The following is a 13,363-nucleotide window of genomic DNA, read 5'->3' on the forward strand; positions in this document are numbered from 1 at the left end:
AGAAGATAAACAAAATTGATAAACCTTTAGCCAGACTCATCAAGAAAAAAAGGGAGAAGACTCAAATCAATAGAATTAGAAATGAAAGAGAAGTAACAACTGGCACTGCAGAAATACAAATGATCATGAGAGATTACTACAAGCAACTATATGCCAATAAAATGGACAACCTGGAAGAAATGGACAAATTCTTAGAAAAGCAAAACCTTCTGAGACTGAACAAGGAAGAAATAGAAAATATAAAGAGATCAATGACAAGCATTGAAATGGAAAGGGTGATTAAAAATCTTCCAACAAACAAAAGCCCAGGGCCAGATGCCTTCACAGGGGAATTCTATCAAATGTTCAGAGAAGAACTAACACCTATCCTTCTCAAACTCTTCCAAAAGGTAGCAGATGGAGGAACGCTCCGAAACCTATTTTATGAGGCCACCATCAACCTGATAACAAAAACAGACAAAGGTGTCACAAAAAAAGAAAACTACAGGCCAATATCACTGAAGAACATAGATGAAAAAATCCTCAACAAAATACTGGCAAACAGAATCCAACAGCACATTAAAAGAATCACACACCATGATCAAGTGGGGTTCATCCCAGGAATGCAAGGATTCTTCAATATAGACAAATTAATCAATGATACACCATATTAATGAATTGAAGGAGAAAAACCATATGACAATCTCAATAGATGCAGAAAACCTTTTGACAAAATTCAACACCCATTTATGATAAAAACTCTCCAGAAAGTAGGCAAAGAGGGAACTTACCTCAACATAATAAAGGCCATATATGACAGACCCACAGACAACATCATTGTCAATAGTGAAAACTGAAACGATTTCCTCTATGATCAGGAAGAAGACGAAGTTACCCACTCTCACCACTGTTATTCAACATAATTTTGGAAGTTTTAGCCACAGCAGTGAGAGATGAAAAAAATAAAAGGAATCCAAATCAGAAAAGAAGAAGTAAAACTGTCACTGTTTGCAGATGACATGATACTATACATAGAGAACCCTAAAGATGCTACCAGAAAACTACTAGAGCTAATCAATGAATTTGGTAGAGTAGCAGGATACAAAATTAATGCACAGAAATCTGTTGCGTTCCTATACACTACTGATGAAAAATCTGAAAGAGAAATTAAGGAAACATTCCCATCAGACTACCAATGGCATTTTTCACAGAACTAGAACAAAAAATTCCACAATTTGTATGCACAAAAGACCCTGAATAGCCAAAATGATCGAGGGAAAGAAAAACGGAGCTGGAGGAATCCAGCTCCCAGACTTCAGAGTATACTACAAAGCTACAGTAATCAAGACAGTATGGTACTGGCACAAAAAAAGAAATATAGACCAATGGAACAAGGTAGTAAGCCCAGAGATAAACCCATGCACATATGATCATCTAAGCTATGACAAAGGAGGCAAGAACATACAATGTAGAAAATACAGTCTCTTCAGTAAGTGATGCTGGGAAAACTGGACAGCTACATGTAAAAGAATGAAATTAGAACACAGCCTAACACCATACACAAAAATAAACTGAAAATGGATTAAAAACCTAAATGTAAGGTCAGACACTATAAAACTCTTAGAGGAAAACATAGGCAGAATACTCTATGACATAAATCACAGCAAGATCCTTTTGGACCCACCTCCTAGAGAAATGGAAATAAAAACAAAAATAAACAAATGGAAGCTAATGAAACTTAAAAACTTTTGCACAGCAAAGGAAACCATAAAAAAGACAAAAAGACAACCCTTAGAATAGGAGACAATATTTTCAAATGACACAACTGACAAAGGATTAATCTCCAAAATAGACAAGCAGCTCATGCAGCTCCATATCAAAAAAAAAACAGACAACCCAATCCAAAAGTGGGCAGAAGACCTAAACAGACATTTCTTTGAAGAAGATATACAGATTGCCAACAAACACATGAAAAGATTCTCAACATCTCTAAACTTTAGAGAAATACAAGTCAAAAGTACAATGAGGTATCACCTCACTCTGGTCAGAGAGGCTATCATCAAAAAATCTACAAATGATAAATGCTGGAGAGTGTGGAGAAAAGGGAGCCCTCTTGCACTGTTGCTGGGAATGTAAATTGATACAGCTACTATGGAGAACAGTATGGAGGTTCCTTAAAAATCTAAAAATAGAACTACCATATGACCCATCAATCCCACTACTGGGCATATACCCTGAGAAAACCATAATTCAAAGAGTCATGTACCACAGTGTTCATTGCAGCTCTATTTACAATAGCCAGGACATGGATGCAACCTAAGTGTCCATCAACAGATGAATGGATAAAGAAGATGTGGCACATATATACAATGGAATATTACTCAGCCATAGAAAGAAACAAAATTGAGTTATCTGTGGTGAGGTGGATGGACCTAGAGACTGTCATACCGAGTGAAGGAAGTCAGAAAGAGAAAAACAAATACCTTATGCTAACACATATATATGGAATCTAAAAAAAAAAAAAAAAGATTCTAAAGAACCTAGGGGCAGGACAGGAATAAAGATGCAGACGTAGGGAATGGACTTGACACAGGGTCGGGGGGAAGGGTAAGCAGGGGCGAACTGCGAGAGTGGCCTGGACGTATATACACTACCAAATGTAAAGCATATAGCCAGTGGGAAGCAGCCACATAGGACAGGGAGATCAGATCAGTGCTTTGTGATGACCTAGTGGGGTGGGATAGGGAGGGGAGAGGGAGACACAAGAGGGAGGAAATATGGGGATATTTGTATATGTATAGCTGATTCACTTTATTATACAGCAGAAAGTAACACACCATTGTAAAGCAATTGTGCTCCAATAAAGATATTAAAGAAAAAATCTCCAAAATATTACCCAGGAGAATAGGAATATGACTACAGATTTTCCAAGAACACATATATTGGGAGTGAAGTTAAGTTAGAGCTAAAAGTAATGCCATTTCCTTGCAGTTAGTTGACCTGATTTACCATCCATTGGATAGAAGGCACACGCTGTTTCCTTCCTGCTGGCTGTCCCTCTGCTTCTGTGCTTCTCACAATCGGATTACTTCGTGATTTCCTCAGATATATCCTTTGCTCTCTACTCCGTCCTGTGGACTGTTGTTCAGTTGGTTTGTCTTTCCAATCAATTTTAGATGACATCTAGTGCTGTATTTCTAAAACTGCTTGCAGTAACACTTGACCTCAGTTCTATCCTTTGAACAATGAGTGGTCAGTAAAGACTGATGTAGTTAAAACAAACAAAAAAAGAAATTTTAAAGTAATTTAAAAACCATCAGTGATGTTTTTTAAAAGGCAGTGAGGGGCTTCCCTGGTGGCGCAGTGGTTGAGAGTCCGCCTGCCGATGCGGGGGATACGGGTTCGTGCCCCGGTCTGGGAGGATCCCACATGCCGTGGAGCGGCTGGGCCCGTGAGCCATGGCCACTGAGCCTGCTCGTCCAGAGCCTGTGCTCCACAATGGGAGAGGCCACAACAGTGAGAGGCCCACATACCGCAAAAAAAAAAAAAAAAAAATATAAAATTACTGGAGTTATGGCTCAATCTTGGACATGTTAGGGCTTCTGACTTCTGCCTATAGCAAAGCAAGCCATACAATCTCTATTCCAACTACTTAACTCTGCAATTGTGTAATGAAAGCAGCCAGAAACAATATGTAAGCAAATGACTGTTTCAATAAAACTTATGAACACTGAAATTCAAATTTCATGTAGTTATTAAATATCACAAAATACCTTTTAAAAAATTACATTGAAAAATGTAAAAACCAAAAAAAAAAAAAAAAAAAAAAGGCAGTGAGAATAAGTTTACTGAGTCATTAACTATAGATAGTTTGAGAATGAGTTTTTTAAATTTCCTCATTTTTCAATGTCCTATAATCTTATAATTTTGCACTTATTTTTTATCAGTTTTTCCTTAGTGAGTTGAATTGTCTCTAATGTGCTAATATACAGTTTCGAATTTAATACTTAAATTTAACATTCAGTCATACAAAGGAAGAAAAATGATTGAACATCTTCTTTATGGGATATTTCTTTATTTTTTATACAATTTTTAAAGGTTATTTTCCATTTACAGTTATTATAAAATATTGGCTATATTCCCTGTGTTTTACAACACATCCTTGAGCCTGTCTTACACCTAATAGTCTGTACCTCCCAGTCCCCAACTCCTCTATTGCCCCACCACCACTGCTAGTAACCACTAGTTTGTTCTCTGTATCTGTGACTGCTTCTTTTTTGGTATATTCACTAGTTTGCTGTATTTTTTTTAGATTCCACATGTAAGTGATATCACAGAGTATTTTTCTTTCTCTGTCTGACTTATTTCACTTAGTGCAATGCCCTCCAAGTCCATCTATGTTGCTGCACATAGCAATGTTTCATCTTTTTATGGCTGAGTAGTATTCCATCGTATGTATGTGTATACACACACAGCATCTTCTTTATCCATTCATCTGTTGTTGGACACTTAGGTTGTTTCCGTATCTTGGCAATTGTAAATAATTCTGCTATGAACATTGGGGGGCATATATCTTTTCAAATTAGTGTTTTTGTTTTTTTCAGATATATACCCAGGAGTGGAATTGATGAGTCATATGGTAGTTCTGTTTTTAGTTTTTTGAAAAACCTCCATACGTTTTCCACAGCGGCTGCACCAATTTACATTTCCATTAACAGTGCACAAGGGTTCCCTTTTCTCCACATCCTTGCCAACATTTGTTATTTGTGGGGTTTTTTTGATGCTAGCCATTCTGACAGGTGTGAGGTAATATCTCATTACGGTTTTGATTTATATGTCTCTGATGACTGACTATGTTGAGCATCTTTTCATGTGTCTGCATATGAAAATTTTTCTTTGGAAAATGTCTGTTCAGTTCTTCTGCCCATTTTTATTTATTTTATTTTTTATTTTTTTTGTGGTACGCAGGCCTCTCACTGTTGTGGCTTCTCCCGTTGCGGAGCACAGGCTCTGGATGCGCAGGCCCAGTGGCCATGGCTCACGGGCCCAGCTACTCCGCGGCATGTGGGATCCTCCCAGACTGGGGCACGAACCCATGTCCCCTGCATCAGCAGGCGGACTCTCAGCCACTGCACCACCAGGGAAGCCCTCTTCTGCCCATTTTTAAATCAAGTTGTTTGTTTGTTTTGATGTTGAGTTGTATGAGTTGTTTGTATATGTTGGATATTAATCCCTTATTAGTCATATCATTTGAAAATATTTTCTCCCATTTGGTAGGTTGTCTTTTCATTTTATTGATGGTTTCCTTTGTTGTGCAAAACCTTTGTAAGTTTAAGTAAGTCCCATTTGTTTATTTTTGCTTTATTTTCTTTACCTTAAGAGGTGGATCCAAAAAATATTGCTGCGATTAATGTCAGAGAGTGTTCTGCTTATGTTTTCCTCAAGGTGTTTTATAGTATCTGGTCTTTCATTTAGGACTTTAACCCATTTTGAGTTTATTTTTGTATATGGTGTCAGAGAATGTTCTAATTTCATTATTTTACATGTAGCTGTCCAGTTTCCTCAGCACCACATATTGAAGAGATTGTCTTTTCTCCATGGAATATTCTTGCTTTCTTTGTTGTAGATTAATTGATCACAGTGCCTGGTTTTATTTCTGGGCTCTATTCTGTTCTGTTGATCTATGTGTCTGTTTTTGTGCCAGCACCATACTGTTTTGATTACTGTAGCTTTGTAGTATAGTCTGAAGTCAGTATGATTCCCTCAGCTCTATTCTTCTATCTCAAGATTGTTTTGGCTATTTGAGGTCTTTTGTGTTTCCATAAAAAGTTCAAGATTTTTTTGTTCTAGTTCTGTGGAAAATGCCATTGGTATTTTGGTAGGGATTGCATTGAATCTGTAGATTGCCTTGGGTACTGTGGTCATTTTAACAATATTGATTCTTCCAATCCAAGAACATGGTATTTCTTTCCATGTGTATGTGTCATCTTCAGTTTCTTTCATCAGTTTCATATAGTTTTCAGAGTACAGGTCTTTTTCTTCCCTAGGTAGGTTTATTCCTATGTTTTTTATTCTTTTTGATACAGTGGTAAATGGGATTATTTCCTTAATTTCTCTTTCTGATAGTTCTTTTTTAGTGTATAGTTTAGAATTTAATAGTTAAAATTAACATTCCATCATACATAGGAAGAAAAATGATAGAGCAGTCTTTTGAGTGCTAGCTGGATAAATGGCAGTTTTATCATTTATTGGTTACATTGTTTTAAAGAAAGAGAAACCTCAGTGACTTAGAAGGTAGAATTTCAGAAACTGATGAGAAAGTTTTGAAGACATCAGAAATGTATGAGATGAAGATTGAAAAAAGATGATATAAAGGAAAGAAGGATGGGAGTAAAAAATTACATGGTTTAGTCTTGATTCTCTTAAAAACTGGGAAGGGAAAAGGTTTGTCGTAATTTTTGCATCTATTTATCAGTTTTACCTATCAGTCCTAGAATACTCCAATGTAATCTCATTTTATATCTTCAAATAATCCTTGTGTCACACTCAGTCCTTCTTTTAATTTTCTTTTGTTCTCTATTCTTCCTAATAGTGCTCTCACATTTTGTCTTTTAACCACATATTTTACATTCTCATCTCCATTTATTCTAGTCACTATGGATTTTCCTCTAAGACTTAATTTAGTTCCCTCATCAGCACATGCAAAAGCAGTCCACTACATTACAAAGAATTACTGAAATATGTGGATATGTAAATCTTTCTTAACTTTCAACTGTGGACATTCTGTTTTTCTCTTAGCTTGTATTGTTGAACATCATATAATACTCTGTAAGATCTAAATTCTTTTGTCATTATGCATTTGTTTATTGATATGATTCCTTGGCTATATCATTCATAAGTGCACATAATCAAGGGATAGACTCTTTCCCTGTTATGTAGACAGTAACTCTCTGGTACTCACTAGGATTTTTAATTATGAGGATGGCACATACATACTCATTTAAGTCTCTCAGTGATACTTAACATTCCAACATCATTTAGGACCGTGTAATGACTGAAATGGGAATGGACAGTAAAGAGGACATTTCCAAACTCACTGCTGAATAATTCATTTCAAAATGGTAATATGCCATTTATTTGAAAGATGTGATAGAAACTAAAAAATGTAGAATACATTTTTTTAAACAGGGTTTAGAGAGACCTTTGAAAGTATCTTGAAATTCCATCTCTTCTTTGTTTTCCTAGAGCTGTTTGGCAGTGGGTGATTTAATATAGATTTTAAAACTGTTTATAAAAATTCTGAGGCCTACTCATGAAAAAATGCATAAAGAGAAAAGTAATTATCTCCTAGTGAGCATTGAAAATGAAAGTGAGGAACTATTTTGTAATTTAACAGTTGGACTTTCAGGAAATTGAGATTATTTGCATATCATTTATGATTAATTTCTTAGTTTAAGTAGCTGGTTGTATGACTACTTCATTTAAAACTTTAAAGCACACAAAAACCTTGAGTTTAGCTGTCCAAAGAGTCTTATCAATTTCCTGAGCATATAGTTTTTTAGAATTATCACATTTAAATTTTTGCAAGCTTTTATGTATTTTAATGCACAGTATGAACATTGACTGACTTAGTTATTGTATCAGTATTTAATTCTTCCAAATATGTTGATACTGAAAGCAAATTTAATAATAATATGAGTATGATATTTTTCCTCTTCCATGTTTTTCTGCTTCATTTCACTAAATCAGCCACTTTTGCTAACAATTACCAAGTTATCTCTCTCCTCTGTGTTCTCCCCCTCAGTCCCTCTTTTCCTTCTCCCTTCTTTTTTTACTATTTTTTCCCAGCCTCTACTGGCACTTAGATTCCCTGCTCATTTAAAAGTGATACAGAATTTTTAGATCGGCAGTCACATTCTGCTGGTTAATTATCACAGTGATTTCGTTTGCTTGTTTGTCTTCACGTCTTCTATTATCAGTGAAAGGTGAAAGTTCTCCTGGAAGTTCAACCCTTGAACTGTTAACATGGGACCTCAAGCACATTGAGAGTTAGGGGAAAAACAAAAAAACAAAAAAAACTCTTGCAATCCTAGGCATTTAATACAGTAGTTCCACATCAAAAATACCTACAGGGCCAGTTGTTAACCTTTGCCATCACGTCACTGAGTGGGCTCACATTACCCTCCAGCTGTAGCTGTATATCTTCCAAATGTTGCCTCACGTGTGCCCTAAATCCATTGATCCATCATTGAGATCCATCATTCATCTACTCTCTCTACCTCACAAACTGTTCAAAATGGGACAGGGGAGGAATAGGGACAAAGTGGGTTTCTCCTCAATGCCAGCAGAAATTGAACTTCAGTTAAACTAGATATAGGTTTTAGTTTAGTCTATTTCCCATTGGACTACAAACTCCTGTAAGAGAGCAAACTCGGAAACCTGATATATCACAATGAATAGCAGAGCTCTGTGCCCCTGTTATTCTTTTCAAATGGTTTTGGATATTACTGACAAAAAATTAAATGAACAAGTACATATAAAGAAGTCTTTAGAAAAGTAAATCCAAGTTTTCCATCTGGAGATGAAAGTTTTTGTTGTTATACACACTTCCAAAGAATAATTCAAACATAGTTAATTTTTAGGAAATGCTTTCACCGTATATAAGTTATATCAATCAATAGATTGTTTTCATCCAACAAAGGAGAAAGAGCAGAATGATTTACATAAAAGATGAGAGAGAAAAGAAAACAAGTACAGATGATTTGGTAAAAGTAATTTTTTTTTTTTAGATTGGCTAGCAGCAGCTAACAGCAAAGAGGGCATTCAGAGTGTTCTGCCCTTGGACGGCTTGATGGGTCTTGAAAGAAAACCATTTTAGTTGTTTACAGGTTCTCCTGATAATCTTTGGGACGTATCTAACAGGCTGTCTCTGTAAAATATCTGAGTCCTTTCTTAACACCTCCTTCTCAGGGCTACAAGTGCTTCTCTTATCAGAATTTCCCAAACTGGAGCTGAGAATCACATGACATGGCTATACTTGTTAATGAACACTGTACCATCTTTAGAAATGACATAACTCCCATTTACTTATTCTTGGACTGTATTTTATAAAGTCAGGATGAGAGTTCCACGTCCATCAGTATACAGATACGGTGTCACTCTGAAGGAATAGGTATTCCAAACTCCTGATTTCAAAACCAAACTTCTAAATGAAACACTCCCTGCTTACAATAATCTTCTCCTTTCTCAGTCTTTTCCACGCAGTTTATTTTATTTTTTTTTAATTGTCTGAGTAAAGAAACTTAAGAATTGTTAAATTTCTGAGCCTAATGGCATGTTTACTGAACAGCCAGGAGGCCAGTGTGGCTGGGCCTTACTTTAGCAGAAGAGCAGGAGACAAAGCAGCAGATGAAGCCCCATGGCCTGTAGAGGCCCTGCTCTTGGAGGGTTTTTAGACCATTGCAAAAACTCTTGCTTTTACTTGGGTAGATTTGATGTGGTTTACATTTTAACAGGATCCCTCTGATGGGTATTGAGAATAGAATGCAGACTTGAAAGGACAGAGTAGATGGAATCTATTAATATGATTCATTGTAATAACCCAGGCAGGAGTTGATTATAGTACTAAAGCGTAGCTACGGAGGTGATGAGAAGAGTTTGGATACTGGATAAAGGATCTGTTGATGGAAAGGATGTGGGATGTGAGAGAAAGAGGGAAATTAAGATGGACTCTAATCTTGTCATCTTATGTGCCTTGAACACGCTATTGAAGCAGCTTTAATAGGATTGTGTGTTTGAACCTGTTATAAAAATAGCCTAAATATTAGATCAGCTGCATTCATTCAGATTATTTCAGCCATCTAGGTATGGGATATCTAGTCATCTAGATGTGTTCTAAACAATGGAAAGGATGCTCAGTCCCACTCACATTTAAATAAATGCAGTTAAAACAACAAAGAGATGTTTTTATGCTATTACTTTGGCAAAAGCACATTTTGATAGTACACAGATAAGGGTGTGGGAAGGCAGGAATTTTCATACACCGTATGAATGTGGGAGAGCAGCTTGGTAGGACCGTAGAAGGGTGATATGGCAATAGCCATAAAAATTAGAAATTCATATCTAGCTTTTAACTAGAAAATTTACTGTTCAAAATTTAGGCCACAGATAGATTTACAGATACGTTTCATGCAAATATATTGGGGCTTTTTTTTTTTTCTTCAATAACAAAACACTGAAAGTGACTTAACTTCCCATAGGTCATTGGTTGAATAAAGCATTCATCCATTTAATAAATTACTATGCAATAACTTTTAAAAGGTATACAATTTATCTCTAAGATATATTCTTAAGTAAAAGGTAAAAGGTAGAGAAATGTTTGTACTGTACTTTTCAGTGTAAAAAGGTCTTTATATGTATTAATATACAATTACTATGTATGTATGCTTTTATATGCATAGAAAGTTTTTTAAAGAATACACAGATGTTTAACAGACATAGCCATTGTGAGGAGAATTTATTACCTCAGGAGAGATCCTTATGTTTGACCTTTTTTGCAGTGCTGGATTTTTTTTCAGATGCATGTATTATACATTTAGTTAATTTAGTTAAAAATACAAAAATTTGACCATCACATAGAGGTGGTATGACCTAATATAAAGCACAATAATCTATAAATGTCCTTCTGTTAACTTTTGAATTGTTTTAATTTTAATTTATTCTGACATATCTGCAGTGTCTAAGGTATGTGGTCAAAATTACCTGAGTAATTATTTTTATTAAATATATCGAGTTCTATTTTGTGCTCAAAATGAGCATTGAGTTCCTCTTGTGTAGCTAATAGAGACTGGAGCATTGGAACACCAATCACTTCTTATTTATTAAATGTGTTTGCTTTTCAAACTTGATTTTATCTCCTTCAAGCATTGCATTGCATTGGCCACCACCTACTGGTAGTTACTGTGTTCTGTCTCGACTTCAAGATGACCACTCTCTCTTGATTTTTTTTTTTCCCCTCCCAACTCTTTCTTAAGTTCTTTAACTGGCAGCTGCTTCTCCTATGTGTCCCCCTTAAAGATCAGTTCTCCCCAGGGTTCTGTCAGTCCAAGTCAGGTATTCTTAACTTGAAGTTCACAGACCTAAAAGCCATTCTTATAATTCACGGGGACCTATGGATTTGGATAAGAAAAAGCATTGCAAGGCTTCCCTGGTGGCGCAGTGTTTAAGAATCCACTTGCCAGTGCAGGGGACACGGGTTTGAGCCCTGGTCCAGGAAGATCCCACTTGCTGCAGGGCAACTAAGCCTGTGCACCACAACTACTGAGCCTGTGCTCGAGAGCCCGCAAGCCACAACTACTGAAGCCCATGAGCCTAGAGCCCTGTGCTCCACAACAAGAGAAGCCACCGCAATGAGAAGCCCATGCTCAGGAACGAAGACCCAACACAGCCAAAAATAATAAATAAAGTAAATAAATTTATAAAAAGAAAAAAGAAAAAGCACTACAACTGTATTCATTAACCTTTAGTTTAAAATTTGAAGGTAGGCAAAAACCACAGTAGTGGTAACAGTACCTGTATCTTTGTGACTAATAGAAATTGAATATTTTTATATCACATGACAGTTATTGTAGATACCCAATATATCATTTGTACCCACCACTAGTTTGAAATTACAGTAGCTATTAGGTTTTCCACAGGAGTTTGTTATTGATTTGTTAGTAAAGAGGCAGATCTGTGATCATAACTCAAATGTGTTTTGTAAATATTTTGATAATTGTATTTTAATAAGTGGTTTTCTTTGTGACCCTATTTATTTAATTTTGCACATTTCAATGATTTACTTAAGGCTTTCACAGACTTTACCCATCTGTCAAAAGAGTGAATAACACTGAAAAGGTAAAGAAAGTTAAGTCTTTCTATGGGTGAGCACATCACTTCCAAGACTTTGGTAATCATCAAGATTCTAGTGATCCTTGAATCTGTATCTTTAATAAAGACTTCTTTCCTGAACTAGACCATCCAGAAGTCTCACGGGAATGTTAAATTCAACTTGTCCCAGTCTGAACTCACTGTCTGTCTACCACTCCTCCCCCTCCTTATCTCAGCCTTCAGATCTGAATAGTCCTGTATCCCCTTGATTTAGTCATATTGTCCACATTCATCTAGTTTCACAAACCAGATCCTGTAGTCATTCTTTATTTGAATGGCTTAACAAAAATTTAAAACAAAATATGATTCCATCTGGCAGTTTTTGTGCCAGGAGCTATTTGGAATTTGCATCTCAATTTCATTGTATCTTCACACAATCCTACACAAAACGAAGGTTATTGGCCCCTTGGTAGACTGAGAAACACTAGCTTAGAGAAACTAGGTATTATTAAATGAGAAAATCAAGATTCAAGTCCAGGTTTGTCCGATTCAAAACCCATGTTGTCTCGATCACATAGGAAGTCAGTAGAGTACATTAGGGCTCTTCTCATCCTCGTAGGAATGCAAGAAAGAAAGAGCCATGCTTCTGCCATTCATTCTTCAAACATTTATTGAGCCCCTGCCGTGCTTTAGAGGGTCTCACCTCTCTGTTAGGAGAAAAGATAAAGTTGAATGAGGCATGATACCCACTCTTAAGTACCTTATAGTTTAATCTTTTTGCAATTTAAACCTCTTCAGGCAGAGTGAATTACAAAAATTGGAAAAACATTGTTTTAGCAATTGGATAGGGTAATAATAATACCAATTTTTTAATGCCAACTGGAATAATGAAAAACAAGTATAGCTTCAAAGCAGCAGTTACAGGATTTCTTCTGCTGTCTTGAATTTGTTACCCAATCGTGTTCTTATTTGTGAACGTATTTCAAAGTTTCCAGCACTGTCTCAGGTAATAAATTTGCATACAAATGTATAGAGTACCATATATTATTGTCAGTGATAAAATCTGAGTTTCTACGTTATTCTTACTGTGATTAAAACAAGCAAAACTACCACACATGAGTAGGTCCTTGAGAATTCCCACTATAACAGTTATGCCTATATTTAAATATTTGAATAATGTTTTCAAAATGAATTTATTATTTTCTAAAAATAATGCATGTTTGCTATTTTAAAAAATGCATCAAATCCAAATGAAAAAAGTAAAAGATTATCTGGTATTTATTGCAAGTAAATACTGTTAAAAATTAGATTAACACAATTCCATGCATTTCTCTCATATGTGCCAAGAGAAGAACACATGGATAGATAGCTAGAAATACATAGATGGAAAATTTTTAATAAAAATTGGGTTATACATGCCATTTTAATACAAAGTATAAATAGTTAAGTAAAAAATTTATTTTTCCTCTCAAAGAAGTTTAATTTCTTAGTGTTTTTCAAACAAAAGGAGAAAACC

The sequence above is a fragment of the Lipotes vexillifer genome, unplaced genomic scaffold (assembly GCF_000442215.2).
Source record: "Lipotes vexillifer unplaced genomic scaffold, Lipotes_vexillifer_v1.1 scaffold489, whole genome shotgun sequence".
NCBI classification, from domain to species: domain Eukaryota; kingdom Metazoa; phylum Chordata; class Mammalia; order Artiodactyla; family Lipotidae; genus Lipotes; species Lipotes vexillifer.